Genomic DNA, 25,795 nt, shown 5'->3' with positions numbered 1-25,795 from the left:
ACATCAAAACAATATTGCATTAATATTGGAATCATATTAGTCTGCTGTCATACGCGCGGGCGTCTCGCTCGCACTAAAACAATTACGGACAAGTCCGAGCGAACTGAACGCGCGAATGATACAAGCCAATTCGAGTTTTAGTTAATAGATCGGTATCATATTGTAAATAGATCTAATAACTAAAGTATGTATTTATTCGCTAACATAGTATAAAACAAAGTCGGTTCGTGCTGTCGACCATTGAAGTAATATGTATACACTAGACGCGGCCTCTCGAAGAAAATGCGATTATTCCGGGCCTGACACTCTTTGATAGAGAAAGATAGTCTTATTGCGATTCCTATAAGAGGAAAGAGAAAATAGTGCCATGCTTTGTCCTTATCACCGACCGGGTTTATTTCATGGTCGGGTTATGGCAGCATAGGTAGGAGGCGATGGCGAAATACCGAAATTTATAAGAGTGAAAGAGAAAAAGGATTATGCTGCCATACATTAACCTGTCAAAACCTGAATATGTCTTTCTCTTACCCCTGGTCGCTCGGTTTCATGTCTATGACTACTATACTATGTCTATGGATTATTCTTTAGCTTAGTGACAGACGTCAAACGCAAAAAATGACGGACACCTCGCGGACACAATTTGTTCTCGATAGCTTGTCTATACTATACATATACGTCAGTGGATTGAACAATGTGAAAACGCTCTTAAAGTTAAAACAGCACCCTTATCGTCTTGTGTAGGTTGTCCCTAAGCACTCGCGTTTGAATTTACGCCCGTTGTCAGCAAACATAGGGACTGAATGTGTAACAGATAGGCAAGTTTATGGCCGTTTGATGTGAGCCTAGACAATACGATCGTAAAATATAGCTAAAATATATTCTACTACATTAATAACCGAGTAAATTATCTATGCAGGGTGTCTAATCAAAATAGGGCAGTGAGGGTAAGTCAAACACTATATGAGACAACTAATTTGTTCTTAGGAACCACGAGGCCGATTTTAAGAGATAAGATAAATTAAAAATCAAAGGCCTTAGTTTGGGCACAGTCTAAAATAAAACAATACATTCATTCGACGAAGCCGTCTAGACAGGGCAATCGTGCGGGGTGCGAGGGGCGAGGGGCCATTGTTAGTAGCTCGGTACTACTTACAGGGCTAGAATGTCTTATTAATATAATTTTGGGCAGTTGTGTAAAAGTCTGTGACAATGACAACCCTGTGTCGGCATTTACGCAAACATCAAAGGCATCGACCCACTGTTACATTTTACACTGTGGTTTGGGGCTAGGTTAATCTGTGTAAGATGTCCCCTAATATTTATTTATTTATTTATATTTAAATAAGGCCAGAGGGACCACTTATACCTGTACTGTGCTACAACAATAAATGGTACCAAGGGCCTGACACTCTTTGATAGAGAAAAATAGTCTTATTGCGATTCCTATAAGAGGAAAGAGAAAATAGTGCCATGCTTTGTCCTTATCACCGACCGGGTTTTTTTTTCATGGTCGGGTTATGGCAGCATAGGTAGGAGGCGATGGCGAAATACCGAAATTTATAAGAGTGAAAGAGAAAAAGGATTATGCTGCCATACATTAACCTGTCAATACATGAATATGTCTTTCTCTTACCCCTGGTCGCTCGGTTTCATGTCTATAACTACTATACTATGTCTACGAAATGGTACATATACATAGGTAGCTGCTCTTGTCGAGTGTCGAATTTATAAGTTTGCAATTTGCATATATAGGTACTCTAACGTTAACATAACGTAAACATTTGTGTACAAGTATTGAGGATGTTTTGAAAGAAATCCAACCAACAATATTAAATATAGGAGTTAAGTGAGTTAGGAAATATTTTATGCGTTGCAGATTTATGAGGATATTGAGGATCCTTATTGGCCCAGTAAATACGATGGCGTACAATTAGCAGAACAAACAAGACGAACAAAGAGACTCGAGACAACGGATGGAGACATCTAATTCCGTTTTATTCCTTTAAGTATTAATCGAATTAAATGTAAAGACTTTCAAGGGAAATTGCGGCTACTGTTTGTTCGGTAAGGCATTTTGGAATGATAGGATTGATGATTTGAAAGCTATTAGTCTCTATACGTTTAGTGTTTCGAAAAATTGGAGTAATGTTTAATAATATATGTAGGAAGCAGGCATTTCTTACATTATAGGTAGGTGGTTATAGTGAATACGGGAGATGAAATGAGGTGTAATGTGTAATATAGGGACATTTTCGTCACGCGTTAGGTTAAGTCTTGTTTAGATATTACCTATAGTAAGACAACGATATCACGTCATACTTATTTGGATTGAGTTATAATTTTTCTAAGCTAGTGTGTAACGATTTTACAAGTCTACCTGATAGGAACAAATCTGTCGGTGTCGCTTATGTACCTAATGCTTATCATTTGAAAGTGATAGAACGGATCCTTAATTTTTTTTAAGCCAAAACATCGGCGTCCTAGAACAATCCAAAGTACCTACATAGCGACACTGCTCTCTGGTGGAATGGTTCTTGACAGAAGTTCCAAGAAAAGCTTCTCAAGCGTTACATGTAAGGCCGCGTCCCCACTTGGCGGCACGGTATCGTTGCAGTATGCAGTATTTCTTTCTGATTGGCGCTGAGTCGCGGGCGCGCCAATCAGGAAGAAATACTGCGTACTGCACCGATACCGCCCCGCCAAGTGGGGAAGCGGCCTAAGGGTAGAGTGGCACGCACCCGCGCGGTAAAAACCGCGTTTGGGTCATTGAGGCCGCGGCCGTTCCGCGACCACCCATTTATATAAATATCTGCAAGCGGAAAAAGTTGTGCCCGGATTAAGTTGCGCGTCGTACATTACGAGGACATCCGCATTATATTTCACTGAGTGGCATGAATTATGTGCCGCCGGACCGCAGCGTAAAGTTGCTTTGAATCGTGCGACGGAAAATTCCTTTCCCGGCAAATTTGTTACGTAATGATTTTCCTTTTCAATTGCAAACATGGAGCTTTTTGCCGGAGTAGGTTTTATTGGTGTTTCTGTGGCGAGCAATCGTCCGTTGCCGCCCTTGCGGAGTGTTTTGTTCAATCCGCCGGGCGCAGCGCTCGTGGTCTAAATTGCAACAAATGCATTTCCTCGCACTGGCAAACGGCCAATTGTTGACAAGTTCCGTGAACTCGATAGCTGAGAATATTACGTATGTACGTCGACCTTTATTAAATTCTGATGTGCCTACACAGATTGCATGGCACGTGATACGGGCTGCTGGCGCTTGCGAGTGCATATTGCCTTGATTATTGCGCATACCTGCCTACATGTGGCCCGTATTTTTTGGTTTCATATTGTACCGTGGAGGTCAAACATGTCTGTCAAAATTTGTCCTGTGAATGCGACGGGTTCTAAAACTTTCGCGATTTCGTGCTTGGTCCCATAGTAAAAGTTGCTCAGTATAATCCCAAAACCTCCCTGGCAACGGGAATGCACTTATTTTTTAGCCACCGTGTATATGGTTACCCACTAGACCTATTCGGTTACCCACTAGACTTATTCGGTTACTCACTAGACCTATTAGGCAGACAAATTAACTACCGGTTTAAAATGATGGTAAACAATCAATACAAGCAAAAGTAAATAAATTCTAGGTATATACTTAACTGTTATCTACCCCAAGAGTCAGCGATGCGATATCGAAACTTTTTTCAGATTGTAGCCATTTAACTGAAAATTTGAAAAATATTCGATTTTAGTCTTAACTTAATAAATATTCTCTTTAATTATCTTACAAAAGCTCGCCCAACGCCAATGTTATTCAGCTACTCAACACGGAACGGCGCTGTAACTAATTATCGCTTACTTATCATACGCGAGTCAAGAATTAAAGAAACCGGTATAAGTAAGTAAGTAAGCTCTCCGATTACGCATAGGTTATCTCATGGTCACGTTATACCTACTGGGGTTTTCGAGATGTCTACACGCTTGCGAGTAGCCAACCGGGAATTGTTTGACTGAATGTTTGACACCGACACCCTTGAGAGAAATATAGACCATTACTTCCCTTTGTTACCTATGTATCTATGATACATGGTGTAGCTTTCTGATCTAATGATAAAGGGCCTTAAACGCCACCAATACCCCCCCCCCCCCCCCCCCCCGCGCTACATATGTTCAGCGAACCGAGTTTTTTCCCGTGCAAACGCAAAACCCCATTATTGAGAAACTTTAGCAGCTGCAGCAGTTTAGTCATAATTTACCTGCAATTTAATTCGCATTACTGCGAAACTACGTTTAGGTAGGGTTGCCAGGATACAGGATATGTCAGGAAAGGGGCAGGAAAAGGCGTAAGGACTAACCGACTTTCAAAAGCCGAAGAGTTCTTCAAATCAGACAGTAATTCACGTTTAAAGTATAGTGCATTTATCTAGCAAATATATATTTGTATATAAATCTACTTAATATTTGTGTGCTTGCTTTTAATACGGATATAGCTATAAAGCTAAAGCTAACCAGACATAAATCCGGATCGGATCGCTTGAATTCGGTTGATGATCTAAAATAAGATGAATTAGTAAAGTATTTTATCAAATGAAATACTAGAGTTAGACCAAAGATTGTATATAACTCCGTACGGAATTATATATATCTTTGGTTAGACTAAGCGCGTCGACTTTCAGGATAACTTTTTTTAATGGGTCGAGTATTTATATCATTTCTCGATAGTTTTGTTTGTTCAGTTAATTAATAAAAGATCCTAGTTATTCAGGATTTCTGACACCGATTTAATTAATCTAGGCTTTTCGGAATATTTGGAACTAAGATCCTGATTTTAAATTATTTTTAAACTAAAGAAAAGTCGTGATTTTCCATGTTTTTTTTTATTAATTACTGGTAACCCTATCAGTCCGCTGTGAAAGTTTCCCGTGACGGTCTCGCACAGGGATGGATATCATGTTTTCGAGTCGGCCCGGCGACCGGACGCCGCCGGACTCCGTAACTCATACACGGTTCCGGCCCAAAAACGCCGGACACGGCTCGCGATAGCGCCAGATATATGTGCACACGCCGCTTTATTTACTACATGTGTTCAAATAACGCGCTGTCACAGTCTAACATAGACGACACTGCACAGACTCCATTTTAGGTGCAACCGAAACGGTCTGAAATTAAGAATCAGAGGGCCTATCAAGGCCTATCGCGAACCACGTTCGACGTGTTGCCTCCTTGTTACACTTACGTACGAATTTGCAATTGCGACAGAGAGGCAACACGTCGAACGTGGTTCGTGGTAGGCCCTCAGAATCTCTATGGCTACCTCTATGAGAGAATCATACTTTCTTTAGGGCTTATTAGATCCACACGGTCGCCGGACACTTGCCAACGGGGCCCGATGTGTCGGTATGATAATACTATTACTTATTCTGTGGTGTCGGTACCCGATGCAAGGGTATTTTCTGTTTCACGAAATATCAGCACATCGTTAACAATATTTTAAATGTAAGAAAAACTTTGCCTCGAATTGTCAAAAATATTCCGTTTGATATTTTTACACATATGTACACTTTTTTTTACATTTCAAATAATGTTAAAGAATGTGCTGACATTTCGTGAAACGGAAAATATATTTTGTCGAGTGGCCCTTAAGAGGCGTAACGCACCATCGCTCCGCATCAAGGTCATTGTGCGACGCACCCATAAGTAAGAGCGAGAAAGAGATATCGCTTTACATACATTCTTACAGTACCTATTTAAATAATTAATAAAGGTCCAAAATATATACGCAACTGAAATGGATCTAGTATTTAATGTCACAATTTTGTTACAGCATTTGCCCAAACATTCGTATTGCATCTCTTTTTCTTACATGGCAAACGAAAGTGATGCAACCACGCCACGAAAACCCAAACCACGGCATAAATTGCAAGGGTGAAATTCACCTTATTCTAACTAATAAAGAGATACAGTGACAAGCTCTTAAATAAAGAATAAAAAAACTAATAACAATGGCCTGACACTCTTTGATAGAGAAAGATAGTCTTATTGCGATTCCTATATAAGAGGAAAGAGAAAATAGTGCCATGCTTTGTCCTTATCACCGACCGGGTTTTTTTTCATGGCGGGTTATGGCAGCATAGGTACGAGGCGATGGCGAAATACCGAAATTTATAAGAGTGAAAGAGAAAAAGGATTATGCTGCCATACATTAACCTGTCAATACATGAATATGTCTTTCTCTTACCCCTGGTCGCTCGGTTTCATGCCTATAACTACTATACTATGTCTATGACTAATCACGAGATAAAACTCGAACAACTGTCAGTGTCAAATGTCATGGTGATGTTTCGAATTTTTTATCACTTCACTACCACTACCTAAGTTCACTACATAGTATAAAACAAAGTCGCTTCCCCCTGTCTGTTCGTCTGTCCCTATGTATGCTTAGATCTTTAAAACTACGCAACGGATATTGATACGGTTTTTTTAATAGATAGATTGATTCAAGAGGAAGGTTTATATGTATAATTTGTAAAGGTTTTGTGTAAATTAGTTGAACTGCCCGTGCGTTTTTAAATATTGTCATTTTAAAATATTGTCAATTGCAATTTATATGTGCGAAGGTGATCTGTGTAAATAGTCAAAGCTAGATATCACGGGAAACTAGGCTGCATGAAAGGAAGTGTCAAACGTTAGTGTTTCGCAGGTCCATTTCCGGGCCCGCTCTCAAACGACGGTGAAAAATGCGATTCTGTTGCAATACGAGTACCTACAGTGAAACTTGAAGCCTACTTAAAAATGTACGTCTATTTTAAAAGCTTTTTATTAACTTGCAATGTACCTATGTGTGTATGTACGGGTCAAATCTTGCAAGTTAAATTTGACCCACTTTCCGACTTCCAATGAAGCTGAAAATTTGCATACATATGTAAGTCCGGTGACAATGCAATATTATGGTACCATCGAGCTGATCTGATGATGGAGACAGGTGGCCATAGGAACTCTGTGGTAAAACAAACCTAATTGTGTTTGGGGTTTTTAGAATTGTCTCGATGAGTATTTGTTACCCGTAGAAAGAAAAGTACAGTCAGCGATAAAATCTTGTACCAAAAATGAAATTTTTGCCAAAAACATTCATATGCGGGACCTATGCTTGACGTATCACAAACCCTTAACGTGTTTTCAACTTTCGAATTATCAGTAATCTTGTCAATTCAACGATTTGTCTGCCAGTACACCCAGCCGCACTAAGTCTGTCGTGTAATTTTAGACATTTCGCTCATACCACAGAATAAATAATAGTACTACCGTACAGAAAGGAAAACGTTGGTGGCCTAGCGGTAGGAGCGTGCGACTTGCAATCAGGAGGTCGCGGGTTCAAACTTCAAACCCCGGCTCGTACCAATGAGCTTTTCGGAACTTATGTACGAAATATCATTTGATATTTACCAGTCGCTTTTCGGTGAAGGAAAACATCGTGAGGAAACCGGACTAATCCCAACAAGTCCTAGTTTCCCCTCTGGATTGGAAGGTCAGATGGCAGTCGCTTTCGTAAAAACCAGTGCCTACGCCAATTCTTGGGATTAGTTGCCAAGCGGACCCCAAGCTCCTAACGCGAGGAAGATGATGATGATGTAAATCAGAAATACGGCTTACGCCTAGGAATATTTCATTCAAAAAAGCGACTCAAATATAACTACCAACAATTCGCTACCAGTCGAACGAGAACCGTCAAAGAAATAAATTGCTTCATCCCAAGCGGAGTCACTATTCCGGAGAAGTCTAGACAAGTATTCAATAAAGACTGATCGTCTGTAATGCAGACTGCATGCACAGCAATCCTAGAATATGATGCCGATGGTTCTGGGTTCGAATCCCGGTAATGGCATTATTTATTTATTTGTGTATTGAGTTGAGCTCAGATCGTCTGCCAACAAACGACTGTGGTTTGACAGAAGAACATAAGTATTTAGTTGTAAGTTCTTTGAATAAACGTTTTATTTATTATTATTGTGTGTGTGTCCTGTGTTCTTAATGTGTCATGGGTGTTTTCTATGTGCCGTAATATCGTTATAATCGTGCACAACCGTTAACACAAGCCTTCACGAGCTTACTGTGCGGCTTAATCAGTTTGTTTGTTGTTTGTTGTTTTAATTTATTCATTACTAGCTTTTGCCCGCGACTTCGTCTGCATGGAGTTTGTGATTTGGGTAGCTTATTTTTTATCCAATCAACTTTTTATCGATTTCCCATACAAACTTCCCCCCCCCCCTTTTCACCCCCTTAAAAGATGACATCTGGGATAAAAACTACCCTATGTCCTTCCCCGGGACTCAAACTATCTCTATACCAAATTCCAACTAAATCGGTTCAGCGGTTTAAGCGTGAAGAGGTAACAGACAGACAGACGCACTCGCATTTATAATATTAGTATGGATTATTTATTTATTTAAACTTCGTAGTCGTACGGAATACAATGTAATGCTAAGTGTGCATAGCATAAAAAAAGACGATAATCGTGAGTTTGTATTGTTTTCTGCTTTAAGAAGATTAGCCAAAACGAAATACTATGCGAAGTCTAAATGATTAACTTGTCTGTCACAGAGCGCTTGTGCAATATTGTAGAGTCACAATCTACAAAGTGATCACTCAAACACATGAATCGTCATAATAGAAATGGCACGTCTGCAGCTGCAGATATTGTGGCATTGAGCGTCTGCTCAGCACGCGCTGCTCCAGGGTGCCATTTAAAAGGGGGCCGAAACTTAATACGGACGTGAGGACTTTGAGCCTTCGTCCGTTAGATTTTGAGTGTTTTAAATTTTTAGGGCTACTACAAATTTTTTTTAATGTATGTCAGCCAACGAGCAGACGAGTCGCCTGATGGGAAGCGGTCATCGTCGCCCATGGACATAAGCAACGTCACAGGAGCCACTTAAGCGTTGCCGACCCTTGAGAACCCTAACCGGCTTCTTGAAGAACCCCATCCCAGGTAGCATTTATACGTCATTATGACGTCCGTTACGTCGTTATGACGTATAAATGACGTCATTATGACGTCGGTGACGTCACTTTGCTACCTGGGATGTCGTAGCGCAAAGGAAATACCTCATTCCACATTCTGCACGTTCTGGGAAGAAACGAGCGAGATGCCCGCTTATTATTGGTGTGCTATATATCTTGTAAAATGACGACGACGTTTGTATTTTATAATATTTATTTATAAACGGCGGATTATTAGGTACAATTTGACTACGACATACATTAAGTATTTGGTGTATTCGGCTAATTCCGAAAATGGACTTCGATATGAATCATATAATGGAATTGAGGTTAACCGGATTCAGGATAACCCAAATACACCTGTTACATATGTTTAACTAGTGGTCACAAATATAAAGTACACTTTTACATCTAACGCCTGGGGGTGGATTTTTGAATATCGAGCGCTCGATTTCGTCACGAAAGTCTGTGGAAAACGGCGAATTGATAATTTTGAAATACGAGCAATAGATATTGAAAATCTAGTATTGACTACACGTTTTCAATTCTATTAGTAGAACTTAAATGCCTAGTAGTGGAGATATATTGAAGGGAAAATCACGAAATCGAACGCTCGAAATTCAAAAATCAGCCCCCTGCCCTGTGAAGTGTGGCGAGTGGCGACTATGCACCGGCCGACACTGATATCACATCTCTGCAATATTACACCACACGCGTACCGTGACCTCGCATCAACATATTGTTAAGCGCGCTAAAAATTCCGAGTCAAGAAGTCACGTCTCGTCATTACACGAACAAACTTTATGCTCGCACCAGAGACCACTGAATAATAAGAATAGATGTTATATGTCTGATAGACTCTGTGCAGAAAGAGATGAGTCGTGAAATGTATGGGATCCAATTCTACGACTACTATTTCCGCACTGACTCGAAGTAAAGATGTTATGGTTATTGACGTAACCTTTGACTACATCGTAGTGACTACGACGTAGTCTATAAAGGCTATATGTAAAGGCGCAAGTTTATCACGATTTACCCTGCTACCGTCTGACGCCTTAACGCCCTTTATTGAGCTGACGCCCAACTGACGCCCTTCGAGAGCGCTTCGATTAGTCGTCGTGAATTTATTGACAGTGCCAGTCTATTTTCCTAACACCAAGGCGCATATACATAGATGTCGATGAACTAACTAAATAATTTACTTAAGCCATATTGTTTATATTATGTTTCTCGTCCTTGTAGTAGATTGGTTTGAGATCTTAGGTAGCGGGTTTATAAATAACGTCTTTATAATTTGTTTGTCTCTGCTTGCACGTAAGCGTAATATGGCAACACTGCCATTTGCAATTTCACTTTAGATGTTTGAGATGTCAGGCGTTCTTTAACCCCTTAATTATTTTCATGGTTTCGTAGCTTCCTTGGATTTTTATACTTTTTGTACTTCCAAAATACATGAAAGATTATCCGTCACATAATTTTATGCGATTGTTGCTGGTCTCCGGAACCGAACCACAAATTCAACCCAGGAAAATTAAACAAGTCAGCTATTTACCAGTTATTGTAATTGTAATCGAAATTAAACTATCGTGAGACATATTTCAAAATATTTAGGTCACTACGGTCGATACGGTCGGTCGGTCGGTTGGTGCATGCAAAATTAAGTGAACGTTGTGCGTGAGATGCACGCTTATCACCACGACGATCATAAAAGTCGTGTCAAAACCAGTTCAAAACAGAAAGAAAAATGGGGACTACGTTTGTGAGAAGCTGTCTGAATCGGGCTGCATGTTTCTTTGCTACTTTGGTATTATAAGAATTTCTGAAGTCGGTCGAAAGTATTTAATAATTTAAAAATCGATATAATATGGCGATGGCGCTTACACCACACGGCGCCGCGCGGCATTGTATTTATATCGGAGCATCGTTAAAAATGGCGTAAGCGCCATCGACAATAAGGTCCCATTTTATAGAAAATACCTTCTACCATAAATATTTCCTTCAAAACACCAACCACCACCACAACACCTTCCTTTTAATTGTAACAAAGTCTGATATTTAAATTGTAATTGGTTCCCCGCGATACAGGCACTGCCTAGTGCGGAGACCCCTGGAATGTCTGTAACCTTTAGCTGAAAATAAATGATCTTTATTCTTTATTCTTATTCTTAAAAGAGTCCAATGAAAAAACGATGAGTTCATTGAAGAAGTCACTGTTTAAATTTCTCATATAGCAGCCCTGCTATCCGGGCTGCATATGCACAGAATGGCAAGTGATCGCGTAGAATGAGTCTCTAATAGAGCTAATCAAATTTGTTGGCGCTTCGAGGCACTTAGTTAGACTAACACTATCATCTTAGTGCAATATTTTAAAGTGCAATCTTAGAGTTATTAGCACCGTCGGGTGCAGCACTTGCAGTCCCGCCTTAACATGATTTAAACAGGATAGCATAGATTAAAGAAGCATCTAGAAGCAAAGTTATGGGGGTGGGCGGTGGAGGCAAACTCAGTTGGATACTTCGGCGAATACATTATAATATTGTAAAGGTAATACTATTATCATAGAGTAACTTATGCGGTACTGTCATAGTAAATTTTGTAACCCCAGTAAATTCACTGCCATCTGTCGACACACTTTAAAACTAAAAATGAAGATTTATAAAAATACGATAGAATGTATTTAAATATAGATAAATGATTTTTTTATTTGCATTAATTATTTTTATGATTTTGACCCATGTTCTTTCACTGATATGCGTTAAAATTGTTAAATAACAAACGAAACCGTCAACGCCATCTATACGACTGTAGGCCAAAACTAGTAGCGCCCTCTGAACGAGAATCAAATTTTCTTGATTTTCGAGGCACGTTTTTTCCTTAGACTGTATCCATCTATTACGGAGTTCTATCTATCTTTGCTATTATAACAGATACATCCCTGTTGAAGAAACGCGTTTTCTAACTTATATTAGCCGCGATCGTCACTAACTTTAACCTTAAAGTTTGTGACAATTTTTTATCTCGTTTATAAGTTTTATAACACAAGCGAGAAGGGCTGCAAGTACTTGATAACTGATAACATACCAAAAACATATTTCTAAAGTTCGATTACCTATCAAGGTCATTGTGGTGTAAGTAACAGGGACGTAACGTAATAGTACTAGCGGTTACGGCGATATATGCATCGAAAGCTGCACTTGATGCAGAAAGCAACCCGCTTTTCCCAGTGATACTAGGGACCAATCTGAATGATTTCATCCGAGGAAACACAAATTTCATCCACAAGAATTCAAGATGGCGGACCTTTTCCAAAATGGCGGCTGCAAAATTTAAAAAAATTGTAGGCACAAAACGGGTGCACCGATTTTAGTGATTGATATATCAATCAATTCGTATTGACACCTGTAATCGGAAAAAAAATATACCATTTTACCGGCCAATAATATATCACATCACATCCATGCTTTTACGGTACGACTTTTTTTATAATTAATTTCTAATATAAAAGATAATCTAGTAAATAGTAGTCCTTTGTGCGAGCGATGATAAAAATTGGTCTCATGTAATGGTTTTTTTATAGTTTTTTTTAAATATAATAGTCCGCTTCATTTTTTTATTAGAGCCGTTTTAGTAATATGCTGAGTCTCCTATTGTAATTCACATTATTTCATTGCAGTATTCATCATATATTATTGGCCGGTACTGTAGATAGAGTCGGACCACGCTAAGTATTCATTTCATGCCAAGCTACAAATATGAAGCTTATAGGGATATTCTTATTGCCAAGTTTGTGCAAAATTAGCGTGGTTAGAGTATACGCAGAATTTTATAACCTACAAATGCGTAACTATCGTATGCACAGTCAGCTGCTGAGAAAAGGCATCCGCCCTGCATACAAATTTCTGTAAATTTGTATGGACGTGTAGTCTTCATCTTCTCAAATGACTTATTCGTCTAAGACGGTAATCTGTTAAACAGAAGCCATTGTCTCTTTTGTGCGAGCGGTTGGCCATTGTGTGCGATTGTGCGTGAGCGCCGCACGCGCCGTGGCACGCCGACAGCTCGCACAAAAGAGACAAATGGCTTTTGTTTAACAGATTACCGTCTTAGACGAAAATGTCATTTGAGGTGATGCAGACCATAATAAACATGTGCACTGCAACAATGGAACATAAAAAATCATATTGAAATGATTAACAGACATAAGAACTCAAACTTCTAAAGATGTACCTACATTATTCTTTTCAATTTACTAAGTCAGGTGCCATTAGTATTTTTTTTCTATTCTATGAAGAATAAATACCACAATTATATTCTCAAAAGCAATACTTGACGATCAAAATATATATTGACATTACAGCAACAAATTAGGCGATTAGTTTCAACATCCCCAAGCCAATCCCTAGGGGAGTCCTTGTATTCCGAGATACTTTCCCGTTTACCAAATAACGAGAACACACTAACAAGCCGTGGGACTGGTAAATTTGTGACATTTTCAACAAATTATTTTAATTAATTTGTGGAAAGGGTGGTCGCGCGTCTGTGCACCCTCAGATCCCCCGTTCTCCCCTCCTTGCTCGACGCTGCCTCGTCCTGTGCAAAAACTAATTCCGCTAGCATGCCAGCGTCTAGTTGCAGGAAATTGCCAGAAACACATAAATATTACTGCCGACAACCGACAATGGATCTTCTAACCGACAAATAGGGTATATAGGTACATATTATTTTTTATTACCCTTTTTTTAATAAAACTGTATTTTATTTGTCGGCTACATGGTAACATGAGCAATAAGCATATAAATAAATAATAACCTGTTATATTTATCATACAAACATATTAAAGTGTGGCCAAACATTTCCGTTTAAAGAAAAAGGAGCGTAACTCCAAATATTACTGCAATGTTCTGCCACCAGAGTGCAGCAGTAGCCCGTTTAGTAAACCATAGAGTAACTATGTATCCGTGCCTTTAATAGTTTTTTGACAAGTTTTCAGAGATAATAAAATATGACATTGATGCACCAAGGCGGTTTGTTTACAGAGGACCTACCGGGAAACGCGAATCCGAAATTCTGCCTCTTTATCGCTCGAATATGCAAGTGACAAAGATGTTAGATAACGAAACTTCGATTTTCTTGTTTTGTGATAGACCCTCAGATTGTGGTAGTGGCGCCCCCTGCGCAGTTTCGCGTAATATTCCCTATTGTACGCGCTGACGTTTATACGGAAATCGTTGACGAGACTACATTGATTTGTTATTTCACTAGTAACATTTGTCCGAAATAATTGTACTTTGTGAATGTACAATTATGCTTGACATTGGACAAGTTTCGATAAATCTACAGAAAACAGTTATCTCCGTCTGGTCTCCCAGCATTAAAGGGTCCGTCATATTGCTAATAAGTAAACTAGAAGCTTATACGGATTTTCTGGAAAATTATCAATTTGGGTACTTTAACTATGTATAAGGTCTGCCGAATACCCTTCAGATATTTGTGTAATAAAAACTAATAAAGAACAGCTTACAACCTTACTTAACTATTTTACATGCTTAATTCATGACATGAATAGAATTAATTACAGAGTTTAATAAATTTGTACCTGAACGTGTAAAAAAGCGCATAATAAATATTAAAACGGAACAAATGGCTTGATCAATTTACAACGTAGACGAGACGAAACTACTTGAGACAAGTTTCATATTGCATGTTCGCATTGTCTCCGACTGTCTCCCCTAAGCCCGTGGATGTGAAACTACACAAACAAATGATAATGTTGTCGTATTAATCTGAAACTTACCCTTTACCACCCGCAAAATATGAAAAGGGGTTCTCAATTCGTACGAAGTTTTTTAACACAATTTTTTTTTTTATTTTTTTTTTTATAGTTATTTACGGTACATATTATGGTGCTACTTTACCGAACTATAGTGCAATAATTAGCACATTACGTGACTGTCGAAAATTTAAAGGACCATAATGTAAAATTTTGAACGTTGTACTATACATGTGCGAATAGGTAATTCGCAACTCACGTCGATTTGAAACACTCCCTTCGGTCGTGTTTTTCGCACTTGTATCGTAATGTTACTATTGTACGACAAGAGGGAAAAAGCTATGTGGCTAGTGCTGATTTCGAGTCTCGCCGGGCACACAGAACACTACACGAACCTGAGGATCGAGCCATAATCGTCATGATTTCTGTTAATACATACTGAAAACCATCAGTAATTCACTCGAATCATCATTAAATGAAGGTACCTATCAGATCCAAATTGATCAAACGATGTCATTATACCATTTATACCTAACGACTCTTTCGTTCACGACAGCAGTATTCCACTTTTAGAAGTGACACTGGACTCAAAAAAGTTAAAAAAATGTATTTTGTAAGTAAGAAATTTGTAAAAATAATTTTAATACAAATGGGAAGGAGTTAGAACTATCAAAATACATGAAGTTTTAATTCATTAAAAGTATTAAAGGCATAATGCAGTTATCTCATTAAATAAGTACACGCTGGCAAGCCGCGTCAGTTTAAGGTTATATACATGTTATATAAATACTGAATGCCACTTTAGAATTTTTTCTCCGTTACAGAACTTTTTGCTTTTCGCAATATATTCATAGAACAAGAAGTTTTTTTTGGTAGCCATGTCGCAAGATTTCAAATGTCACGATAGCTAAAATTCCACCCAAGCAATGCTTATCGAGGCTGAAAGCTCTCAAATTCGCGTTCAATAAAGTAACGTAAAAACACAAGGCCCTTTAGATTTTTGTGAGCCACAGTAATTTAGCAGGAGTCAGGGATCCGCAACGAATTGTGGAAGAGTGCGGCATAAGTTAATTACACTAATGAACAAGGGAAGGTGCGCTCAAAAAAATCCACCCCAAGATCACTCCGAAATTCTTTAGTAGGACGTTGATCGCGCGCTTCATTAGCGCCCAGACCGCGCCGGCCGGGATCACATGAGGCCCCGCCCGGTCACAGAAATAGACATTATAGGTAATTCCGGTTTTAGAACGTTTTAGTTAATAAAGATAGTTTATTATTAAAGTAGGCATGCGCTTAAATATGAACGTCAAATAAAGTTACCTACGCCGGCTCTCCCTACACCTCTGCTCTGACCCGAGAAGATTTAAGTTATACTACTTGTGGCGAGATAAGACTCGAGAAAGTGACATAATGGGCTAGCTACCATGTGTGACGTTCCATGCCTAAAGGGTCCATAAGCACATGTGCATATGCACATGGAGCATAAAACCCCTTTAGGCATAGAACGCCACATATGATGACTGCTTTTGTAAAAGGTGCGATTTGACTGTTTGAATTTTATTTTAATAGTTTGCCGAGTTGTCCTTCAGAATTTCATAGAATACATTGTCATTTATCACAAAAGTAGTGATAATCATCATCATATCAGTTGTAAAACTTGTAAGGCTGCACTGAATAAGGATTTTTGTAATTCAACCCTCAAGGGGACGAAAACGGAATTGAAAGTTTCAACTACTTCTACTCGGACGAAGTAGCAAACGGGCATTGTTATATTGTCGCCATGTAGGACAAGCTAGCGGACATGGAATGGCCCCTTCATTAGGACGGCCGGGTGGCGGTCTAAACTATACGGACCACCCCGCGGTCTCCTTTACAGACTCTAATCAATTATTACTTTCACTACCAATGGTATAGTCTGCATCATCGCAAATGACTTTTTCGTCTTAGACGGTAATCTGTTAAACAAAAGCCATTGTCTCTTTTGTGTGGGCTCGTGGCACGGCACGTGCGGCGCTCACACACAATGGCACACAATGGCCAAGTGCTCCCACGAAAGAGACAATGGCTTTTGTTTAACAGATTACCGTCTTAGACGAAAAAGTCATTTGAGAAGATGAAGACTATAGCAATAAGATACGGTCACACTTGCCAATCTAAAATTTTTCACAGCTCACAGTTTCAGGATAGTCTGCGCTTTTTTGTGTGAATAGAATTTATTTTTCCCCTCACTAGCTCGGAAAGTTGTCGTTTATCCTTCAATACAAGCGGGGAAAAACGCGTTTTATCCACTAGTGGGGAAAGTAATTTGACCTTGGATGGAGCGTGTTTAAGTAGCTTGACAGATAACAAAACGTAAAACGCTCATGATAATGGTTCGTTCGATATTAATTATCATTAAATAAATGGTTTGAGAATCTAATAAAAATACCAAATTTAGCTTTATTTAATGATTTTAAGTCATAAACCTTAAAATTCCATAAGAAACGTTTGTTTTTTTATAATGATGTTAAATATAATTCTGAACGCACAAGTTGAGTCGATGCAATTTCAAAACGCATCGTTGACATTTCATACATCAGAAATGTCAACATTGTCAACAATTTTTTTACTTAAAACCTTTTCTCACCGACTCGCGTAAAAATACACAACTTCCAGAGTTTTCTGTTATAATATCGTAAAGAAATGAGTGATTCCAGTGATGAAGATGATCTAACGCCTGTGGATGTTGCACTTTCCTCGCTATAGTGAGGTGAAAAGTTTTGTGTTACACACGGGCGCAAATGTATTTTACTTCTCTTGTGTTGAAACACTCGCTACGCTTAGGATTCTATTTTAGAACCACTCGCTTCGCTCGTGGTTCACCGATAGAATCCTTTCGCTTGCTCGTGTTTCAATTCTACACTCGCGGGTAAAATACAACTTTGCACCCTTGTATAACAAATAACTATTGCCCTATTGACCGTAAACCTATCAAAATGGAATTCTTGTGCCTTGTAACTATTATTAAGGTAAGCTAATAACAACGTAATAATAAAAAAAACACGATCGACCTACTTTGTGGTTACTATTAAGTGTAAGATAATTCAATACCTAACTTATATCTCTATGTTCATTATTTTAATTTGTTTTATTGTTTTTTAAATTAGTATTATGGGATTATATTCCTAGTTCAGGCGCTCGTAACAATATACTATGTAATTAAAAGAGCACGCATAAAAAATATTCTTATTCTTACAAAGAAACGTGTTAAAATGTGATTATAGCTTTATTTAAAATTGTTCTAAAAAGTCTAGGTACTCTTTAAAAAAACTCTAGTATGTAGTGTAGTACGAAACTGCCCACAGACGAACAGACAGACGGACGTGGCGAAACAATTACCTATTGACTACGGAACTCTACAAATGATGCAAACGACTGTCATACCCTCTATCAAACTTGTGGTTAATGTTTAAAACAACCGGCCTCTAACTTTTTAAAATTTCGTTTACTCAACTCAATTAAGTGGCATGCAGAGGCTGCATTCAGCCGAATAAAGAGAAAAAGTCCCGCTAATAAACGGACGTCCGACTAACTTCACACTAACTCTGTCGGGAATCGTGGTCCCCTATAGTTTGCCAAATGAATTACCTTTTGTTCTATATGCTGAAAAACAAGCATATGGGCATTCTGGTGGGAGCGGACGCAAACAATGCAAGTCTTTACTCATACTAGTCTAAACTAGAACTAGATTCAGTTTTTTAGTAACATAATAGAGCCATTAGAGTTGATACGAGATACGACTAGTTTTAAGCCTTGCTTGTAATAAAAAATCGAAAAAGTAAAACGAAGGGGCGCATCTGTGGAAAGTATAGAATAAATTGTGTATAAATATATTTCATAATGTCAAATCTTCTCGAGGCAGAGCTTTATTTGACGTTCATAAGCGCATTATAATATGCCTACTTGAATAATAAACTGTCTTTGTCTTTATCTCAATATCCAAGGAGGAAAATGAGGACTGCGTTTGTATGGAGAATCACTCGTTCATCACTATCAATCATCCATCCCTCTATAATATAACCCTAGCACCGATAACAGTAGCGTGTTGTGATCGTCTGTTGGCCTGTTATCATGTTTGGCCTTTGACCTGAGAACTATCTCCAAACATGTCACACTTAAAAACATCAGTTTTAATAGTTATGTGAGAGAAATTTATATTACAACATTAGTCACTCACGACACAAACGTATTTAGCCCTCATTTGAGTGCATTATCTCGCGATGAGACACATACCGAGTGAGAATGAAAGCTTGTCGCACTAGGACGGAAAGGGCCGCGACAGCAAGCGAATAATGCGCCCATCATACCATGCAAATTGAATCACGTCCCTCATCTGCGAGCGCCCGAGTGTCGGCATGCCGTGTTTCATAAAATACCTGCCGTTAGAGTTGGCTAAAGTTGAGTCTTACAATAGACTCATAACCTAAAGACGTCTTTACGTAGATAATAATTATAATTCTAACAAGAGTCAGGGTCATTGCGATCGTGAAATAAACTAGGTTACACAGGGATTGCAGAACCGGTACTGTTTAAAAGAACCGGGATTTTCGGTACCAATCATTGCTAGTTCTAACTTAACCTACTGTATCAAAGCTCGCTCGCGCTCTCTCCAAGCAATTTAAAAAACCGGCCAAGTGCTAGTCAGACTCGCGCACGAAGGGTTCCGTACCATTACGCAAAAAAACGGTAAAAAACTGTTAAAGGCACATTATGTATAAGTTACTCTATGGTTTACTAATGCCTGGCTAGTGCTGCACTCTGGTGAACATTGCAGTAATATCCCCTATTCAAAAACCAATCTTATAAGTAAACTGTTATGTAAGGTATATACAGGGTGGCTAAAAAATATGCACTTATTTTTTAGCCACCGTGTATGTATCTCAAATTTAGAGTCATAAGACTTGTGTTTCCCCACACTATCTGACATGGCATTCACCAGGTTCTGAATGTGTTATATGTATCCATCCCCAGCATAAGCTGGCCCTTTAATTTGTAGCAAGTATATGCTGCCAGAGATCACACTTGTTCTGATATTGAAGTGGGAATTCGTGAATAAAGGGCACGCTAACTGAATTGTACAAAGCGCGATATAAATTGAATGTGGAATGTATGAGTACAGATTGAAATCAAATATTGAACGAAGCATGTTGCTGATTTGCATTTGTGGCCACCTGACGAAGCCTGTGTTGTGGATATTTTATGTACAAACTGGATAATTTTTAAAGGTTCCTGGCAAACTCGGTTCTCCATACAAACGTAGTTACCACGTAGTTACGCTCTCATTTTAAAACGAATAGCTAGTTTGCTCTCAAACTTTGTACAGTAGGATAAGGTATATATCTATGTCTGTAATTAGTTTATGTAAATTATGTAGCTTCAGATACCATAGTTAAAAAAAGTTTTTATGCAAAACTTGTTTTTGCTCTATTACGTTTGTTTTATATACTAGAGCTATATAAACTAATTACAGACCTAGATATACCTCATGTCATTGTATATGCAAAGTTTCATTCCAATCCAACACGTAGTTTTAAAATGAGAACAAAACTCCGTTTGTATGGGAAGGTGAAATTCGGCCGAGCTTGCCGGGCGGTGACTCAGTTTTATTTTGAGATTATAAATTTTGATTTTATATATCTTGGCAGTGAATATGTTAATAAACCTCTGTAACGAGCAATATACCTATACCTACTCTAATCAAATATAGGATTAAATGTCGTCCTGCGCTTTGGTCTAGAGTACCTGGTCTACTTTACAGTCTGAACGGTTTGAACAATACATATAGTGTCGAATGTCAGTGACGGACAAAATTTTTCTGTTACGAAAAAACTTGAGTTAAGTTAAATGTCCTATTGATGCGACCACGCAAAAGTGCGTAGTTCAAAATTATTTTATTAAAGACAACATAATGGTCCAATCATTGCTAGTTTTAACTTAACCTACTGTGTCAAAGCTCGCTCGCTCTCTCTAAGCAATTTAAAAAAACACCCAAGGGTTCAACCGCAACTAACGAAAATTAATAAATTACTAAATTCTACCATTGCCTTGTCAATACATTTAAGAAATACACCCTCAGCTTTTTCCACTTCATGATGAAGTGATAAATAAGCAAAGGCCCAGCAGGAAGCCACTTTAGCTATCAACCTGAGCAAAAGCTAAAAGTGACCAAGTCAAATGCCTTACAATATGGCTGTAAAAATATTTAATGAGTGCCAGATGACCTCAAAATTCTACCGATATGTCAATTTGAGAAAAAAATGTTTCTGTGGTTGCTTGGACAATATTTTACTTTGTAGATGAATTTTTAAGATGATATTTGATATTATGAATTGTTAATAAATTCTGCTAATCTCATCCTGGCTGAATTTTAATTTTAATGTTTATTTTTATTCCTCATGTACCTAAATAGTTATGTAAATATTTCTACGCCGATGCATACCGGCAGAATATGCTGACCTAACACCTTTTACTAACCAACATTGTATGTACCATATTCTTGGAAATTAAGTATTGAAATTGAAATCGAACAAATTTCGCAGATCTTCTATAGTTTCTATACCGATCTCTATTTCTCTTATGTTATAATGAGTGATAATTATGTACCGAATTTCGATGTTCGTAGTAGCCCCCGCGCTAATGTGTTTCGGACGAAAATAGGTGATGGCCATTTGAGCCTTTGTCCCACTTCCCCTCGTATCGTAACTTAGATATTGCGATACCGCACGTAGCGCGGTGCGAAATATATAATATGTATGCGGACACGGAAACTTTCGTCGAGCACCGATAGTTAGAACAAAGACGGATAAGTTGGACGTAGTGATGTAAGGCTCAAGGGAATATAGTTTATTTGTTTATTATTATACATATCAGCACTTACAGATAAACCTTACGTGCTAATAGTGTTGTTAGTAATAATTTCATGTGATTATACACTAACTCTAATATCATTCATCATTTTCCTCGCGTTCTCCCGGCATTTTGCCACGGCTCATGGGAGCCTGGGGTCCGCTTGGCAACTAATCCCAAGAATTGGCATAAGCACTAGTTTTTACGAAAGCGACTGCTATCTGACCTTCGAGACTAACTCTAATATATATATCTACATATTCATCTTTCTGTTATTATACAATTCTATCAAATGTTTCATTACGAATTATATCATTAAATAGGTACATACTTATATTATATTATTATGTCATTATGAAATTATACTAAATTATCATCATTATGTATGTCACATTATTAACTATTTTTTATTTTAACAAATATTACAGTACAATTTAATCCAAACGAAATTTCAACAAATCATTATTATTTTCACAGTATAAATTAAATTCACATTAACAAATAACAAATAATAGTGATACAAAGGTTTGTAAATAAGTAAATATTAACAATGTAAATACATAATTCATCTGTCTAGCTATCACGGTTCATGAGATACAGCCTGGTGACTGACAGACGGACAGACGGACAGCGGAGTCTTAGCAATAGGGTCCTGTTTTTACCCTTGAACCCTAAAAATGGAATGCTAAGGTCTTCTCATTGGATCGAACTCGCACGTCGCTCCGGTGTGCGATACATCGCAGACATCGAGACTTCGTCAGGCCACCTATAGTATCCTAGTATCTAGCTCGTGAGAATGAGGCCTTACTATTCTACCTTAATAACCTAAATAAGATTAAGACTCTTTTCATCACACTCGCTCAGTAAATGTGGAATTGCACGCAGGAGAGTTGAGGTGAATGATAACACACAGCTACATAGAGTACTCCTCAAAAACAGTACTCAATAAATCAAGCAAAAAAAAATACTTGAAAAAACTCTTTGGTCCATCTTGCAGTTAGCGGTTCATCTTACTAACGGTACGAAAACAGAATACTAATTTCAAAATCTCGCTGTCATTAGGTAGGTACTTACATGATTTAGTATTTGTGTGCGTGACTTTAACTCTCGTGCATACCTATACAAATGTAGTGCATAATTGTTTTCCATCGTACTTTCTCGGAAACGTTCGTATTTGTCATGCTACTTCAGTCAACCTCAGTACTTTTTGTAGGGAGACTGACCGAAATAGCAAGACACGTTCGTACGTTTCCGTGAAAATACGATGGAAAATAATTATGCACTACATCTGTACTTACCTTAATAAGGTGTGAGAAATATTACCGTGTCGGGAATTTATTCTTGTCACATCACTAAGTTGAACGGACAGACGGACAGCGGAGTCTTAGTAATAGGGTCCTGTTTTTACCCTTTGGATAGGGAACCCTCAAAATGGAATGCTAAGGTCTTCTCATTGGATCGAACTCGCACGTCGCTCCGGTGTGCGAGACATCGCAGACATCGAGACTTCGTCAGGCCACATATAGTATCCTAGTATCTAGCTCGTGAGAATAAGGCCTTACTATTCTACCTAAATAACCTAAATAAGATTAAGACTCTTTTCATCACACTCGCTCAGTAAATGTGGAATTGCACGCAGGAGAGTTGAGGTGAATGATTACATACACAGCTACACTAAGTACTCCTCAAAAACAGTATTCAATAAATCAAGCAAAAAAAATACTTGAAAAAACTCTTTGGTCCATCTTGCAGTTAGCGGTTCATCTTACTAACGGTACGAAAACAGAATACTAATTTCAAAATCTCGCTGTCATTAGGTAGGTACTTACATGATTTTGTAGTTGTGTGCGTGACTTTAACTCTCGTGCCCATACCTATACAAATGTAGTGCATAATTGTTTTCCATCGTACCATGGAGACTATATAAAGGAGCCAAATCTCTATGTATGAAAAGTGTCCATCAAAAAACAGCAATTAGGCGGCGCCACCATACACCGAAATACTACCAAAAACAACCTACGTAATTTGGTCGGGTTATTTGTTGCCTTATATGGTTCATGTTATACTCATGTCCCAGAGCCTAACTAGCGCCACCGGAGAGATTAGGAACTATTATTTAAAGCTGAAAGTGGTCACTTTTGCAACAATTCTGCCATAAGAGATTGGCATCCTTTCTATACCATCCATACATGGTACTTTCTCGGAAACGTTCCTATTTGTCATGCTACTTCAGTCAACATCAGTACTTTTTTTAGGGAGACTGACCGAAACAACAAGACACGTTCGTACGTTTCCGTGAAAATACGATGGAAAATAATTATGCACTACATCTGTACTTACCTTAATAAGGTGTGAGAAATATTACCGTGTCGGGAATTCATTCTTGTCACATCACTAAGTTGAAGGCACGAATCCGCTGCATCGGAAACTGAGCGCGATCTCTTTGTTCGTAAACAATGTACAGCGGACGCTGCAATAAAACTTTACAATACAAAATACCTACGGATTCATGGACGTGACAGCGACTGGAATACTTTGGAATATTCTTGTCGATGAATCTAGGCAGGTACAGTCGTCTCTTGCAGTCAGCTATTATTACAGGTTGAATTTGAACACCCTATAGGGTATTTGGCTGTATTTAAAATAAATTATTTCACACCATGCATGAAATACATTATCGTTGTCTTGCATTAGGCTCCGCGACCGCCGTAAATGTGGGATTCAATTTGTTGACGCCACGCCACGCTTCGGCAGCCTTCCGGGGCAGCTATCGCTATACGGCCTCAAAATGTTGGAATAACGTGCCGCCGCCAATGAGGAACTTGCAAAGTATTTATAGTTTTAAAACGAAGCTTAAACAGTAAATACATGCTCAGCCACCAACTTAGCCAGGAAACCTGCTTACACGATACGAGCTGCCTGTAGTTTTTTGCTTTTACTTACCACTTAGAACATTTTGATTGAAAGTATTCATACTTCCAATCAAAATGTTAAAACATCGTACTATTTGAAATGAATAGAAAATATAACGTTTTTATTTCAACCGTTACAATCTTACAATTTACCTCAGGATTTCCAACGACAAAGTATCTAACAGAAATAACGCAATTTTATCTTACTTCTCAATGCAATTAGAGGTTCAAAGTTCAAACAGTACGTGCTCAAGTTTTATAGCCTAGATAGCGATCGCCGTGAAAAGACTCGAAACCAGGGCTCGGAACCGGTATTGAAATACCTGTTATCTAATATTGTTTTAAAATTTGTGCAATGCCAACTAAAAAAATTCGTTCTGTCTCCTTTCGGGTAAGAAAAGGAAACGAAATTGTGTAGTTCGTGGGCATTGACATAGTATATACAAGTAGTTATAGACGCGCCACCGAGCGACCGGGGGTAAGAGAAAGAATATTCATATAAAATTTGGGCAGCATAGGATTTTTTCTCTTTCACTCTTATAAATTTCGGTATTTCGCCATCATAAGACTCATAAGAGCTGGCGCGAGATTTGTACTGTACACGAGTTGCGAATTATCTATTGACACGTGTATTATCTTACAACGTTTTACAGTGCATATGGCACTTTAAATTTTCGAGATAGTTACGTAATGTGCTTATTACAGCACAGGGTGTAGTAATGGAGCACCAGATGTACTTTTAAAAACATTATACATAATCCGCGCCAGCTTTCGTGAATCGCCCTACATATAGGTATGATTAAAAGTATATATTTACCTATATATTTGTACATACGTTAAATAATAGGTAACTGTATCTTTTCTATGACTTCGGTTGGAGGACGTGGAAATTAAAGGTAAACGAATCCGAATTAATTCGTGATAACCCAACAGTAATGAAAGCAAAATGTTTTTATTGCTTCTGTGCTGTGTGTTTTATTCTTTATTTTCTCAAACAAATGTTTCTACACCGCCATCACAAAAAAAAATGCTTTGACGCTTAAAAAGAGTGAGCGAAATTCGATTTCACTGCGGGCGTCATCATCATGACCTTGATTGGTAAATAAGAATGGTATTTCAAATGCGGTGTATATAATAGATGAGCATGGATATGGGTAAACTGCATAATTGCATAATATTATATGATATAGTATTATATGATCTGTGACTGAGGCAAGTCACTTGCGCCAGTTGCGCT

General features: G+C 38.3%; 1 protein-coding gene across 1 annotated transcript in view; it reads left to right on the top strand.

The window, feature by feature from the left end:
* Window positions 1-25,795, top strand: part of LOC134744615 (uncharacterized) — a 333,357-nt gene that overhangs the window by 294,961 nt on the left and 12,601 nt on the right. The window lies entirely within an intron of this gene.

Source organism: Cydia strobilella, chromosome 1 (genome assembly GCF_947568885.1).
Source record: "Cydia strobilella chromosome 1, ilCydStro3.1, whole genome shotgun sequence".
NCBI lineage: Eukaryota > Metazoa > Arthropoda > Insecta > Lepidoptera > Tortricidae > Cydia > Cydia strobilella.
This window is presented reverse-complemented; position numbering and strand designations above follow the sequence as displayed.